Source organism: Mercurialis annua, linkage group LG7 (assembly GCF_937616625.2).
Source record: "Mercurialis annua linkage group LG7, ddMerAnnu1.2, whole genome shotgun sequence".
Taxonomy (NCBI): Eukaryota; Viridiplantae; Streptophyta; class Magnoliopsida; order Malpighiales; family Euphorbiaceae; genus Mercurialis; species Mercurialis annua.
In genome coordinates this window covers 46,405,513-46,408,625 of record NC_065576.1, presented here as the reverse complement: position 1 = coordinate 46,408,625, position 3,113 = coordinate 46,405,513, and the positions used below count along the sequence as shown (strand labels likewise).

The following is a 3,113-nucleotide window of genomic DNA, read 5'->3' as shown; positions in this document are numbered from 1 at the left end:
ACTCTCGTAGCACTAAACGCAAATAGAGGCAATTAACAAATAAATCACAACTCATAGGCCACCTAATTACTAACCCACTCTCATGGTGTTACTAATTAAGTCTCTAATTAACAAATCCAACTAATAAACCCTCTCTCGAGGTGAGAATTAATTTAAGAACAATACTTAGGTAGCTAATCTAAGCAAGCTTTAGGCTCCTTAATTAGAACAATCAACACAACCCCAAAACCCTAACCCAATCATACACAACTAAGATTCAAATTAACCCCCAAACATGGGGTTTAGCCAACCATGGTGAAAATAACAAGAATTACTAATTTACCAACAAACATTAAACATCTATTGCTATTCATAATGAGTGAAAGACAATTACCTTAAGTAGAGCTTGTGTGTAAATAAAAGTATTCACTAGATAATGAAGCTTGAAATAATAATAAGACTTGTAGTAGAAGAAAAATCATAAAGAAAACTAAAATTTGGAAATTCCTTCTCAAGAACAATAAGAACAATTGTAGATCTCTACAAAAGGAAAATAAAAAGTACTATATTAGAATTGAGGCTAAAATGTAGAATGTTTTACCCTAAAAACATAAAAGGCCTTATATAGCCAAGCCAAAAGAGGCTAAATGACAAATCCACTAGTACAAAGGTTTGGCCAAAAGGGAAAAATGGGCCCACTAGCACACGGACCCAAAAAGATTTTTCTCCAGGTTTATCTTCATGTCTCGATAGAGAAGCCTTTGTAAGAAAACTTCTCGATCGAGACCCTATTTTTAGCTTGCTCTCGGCTTCTTTTGGAGACCCTGGTCTCGATCGATAAGCTTAGTACAAGAGCCTTCTCGATCGAGACCTGCCTAAAAACTGGCTTCTCGATTTGTACTCCTTTGTCTCGATAGAGACCTTGGTAAACCTTGGGTCTCTTTTATCTTGCGTTCTAGCTTCCGTCTTTTAGATTTCTTTGATACTTCGCCCTTTATTGACCAAAAACCTTCATATTCGCTCCGATTACCTGAAATTGCACATACACGTAATAAGGCATACAATTGCTTTAAAAACGCATATAAAACGTTCGAAGCGATGCTAAAAAGACTCGAACCGATAGGAGTATTTCACTCCTATCATTTGTCAGATTGGTCTGACTGGTTTTATTTTATGCTTTGGTATACTTATATTGTTTAACTCTGGTTATATTTGTTTAATGGAAGTACTTATATTTAAACTGTTAGTTTAAGTTGGACTCTCGGTGGCCCCGAGCATTGGATTTTCTGCAGGTTTATTTGATTGGTGGTTTTCCGCAAGGCTTGCTACGGGTTTTGGTACAACCATACCCATACCCTAGCGCCGGTGCGATCCTTGAAATTGGGTTGTGACAAAAATCATCTTATAAAACTTAGCGGCTGTGGCTGGCGACAAGCCTTTAGCGGCCAATCCATGAAACGACCGCCAGCTCCTGGCGGCTCGGTTACCTCCACGGGTTACTTTTCCCCATCCAGAGCTTCTCAAGCTCAACCCTACCCTAGGTCAAGAATCAATTGCTCCAGTACTCTTTGATGTCAGCAAAGAAGCCTTCGACTTCAAGTTTTTTCGGCTAACCTCCAAGGACGTTACTAGTCTCAAAGAAAGAGCCAAGACCATGCCGGTGCTAGGGTTTCCGGATTTAATGCGGTAACGGCTCATGTTTGGAGGTGCAAGGCCTTATCGTACGACGATGATCAAAATCTCGAAAGGGTATCAACACTTCTTTACGCGGTGAATATTAGGTCAAGATTGATTCCTCCGTTACCGGATTCATATACCGGAAACGCGGTGTTGACCGCTTATGCAAGTGCTAAGTGTAGAGAGCTCGAAGAAGCGCCACTTTCGAGATTGGTGGAGATGGTTTCTGAAGGTGCGAATAGAATGAATGACGAGTATGCAAAATCCGTGATCGATTGGGGTGAGATAAACAAAGGATTTCCAAATGGCGAGTTTTTAGTATCGTCGTGGTGGAAATTAGGGTTCGAGGAAGTGGAGTATCCATGGGGTTGCCCTAAATATAGTTGCCCTTTGGTGTATCATAGAAAGGACATCATCTTATTTTTTCCAGATACAATTGACAAAAATGGTGTCAATGTTTTAGTTGCCTTGCCTACCAAGCAAATGAACAAGTTTCAAACACTCTTCCACAAGTTTTTAGCAGCTTGAAATCTCTCTATTTGTCTTGCATTTGCACATATAATAAGTGACACTTTTTTTATATATAGATGCTTATACATTTGTATTAATAATTATGATAATGTGACAATAAAGAAAGGTTTGAGGCTGGTTAATTTGGAGAGAATTTTATTTATATATTATGTCAATATAATATATGTTTATTGACTTACATATATTGTGTATCTTATTTATGAATATTATCTGAAACTTTTCGATCAATATATAGATATGCAAAATTAAGTTGATTATATGCAAACATTAACTATAGCTAAGTTAATTATCAAAAGAAAGAAAAACTATAGCTAAGTTTGCTCAAGATTGTCTCAAACAAAACAATTTTTTTCCTCGTGTGATTGTCCAATTTTTCAACCAATATAACATAATTGTTAAAAGTTTAACGAGTAAATTAATATTTTACTTAATGTCGAATTTGATACAAAATGAACTATATATCCAATTTGATAGAGAATGTAGCATTTACGACATAACATTTTTAGCTTGCTAACTACATTTATAGCTTACTTACAACATAATACTCCCTTCATTTTTTTTAGTTGTCCATTTAGTTAAAATTGTACTAAGAAAGTGAAGTTTTTGTCTTAAATTATGGGTGTAAATACTCAAATAACCCTATTATGTAGTAAATGTTTTTGTAAGTTGAGTTATAGAGTCATTTATTAGGGAAGGGATAAATTTGGAAGATAATAACTAATGTTATCTTAAATTTCTAAAAAGACAACTATTGATAGAAAAATACATTTGCTTAAAGTGACAACTATAAAAAAATGGAGGGAGTAACTTATATTTGTATTGCATTTTTTTATGAATAAAAATATATTAAAAGCCACAAGGTGTGCCAAAAGACCCTTGTTTAAAGTTTTTGCATAAATGGACACATTAGGTGACATACTACACGC

General features: G+C 35.4%; 1 pseudogene; it reads left to right on the top strand.

The window, feature by feature from the left end:
• The first annotated feature begins 668 nt into the window (after nt 1-668).
• On the top strand, nt 669-2,220 carry LOC126657267 (acyltransferase GLAUCE-like; annotated as a pseudogene).
• Nucleotides 2,221-3,113: the final 893 nt, after the last annotated feature.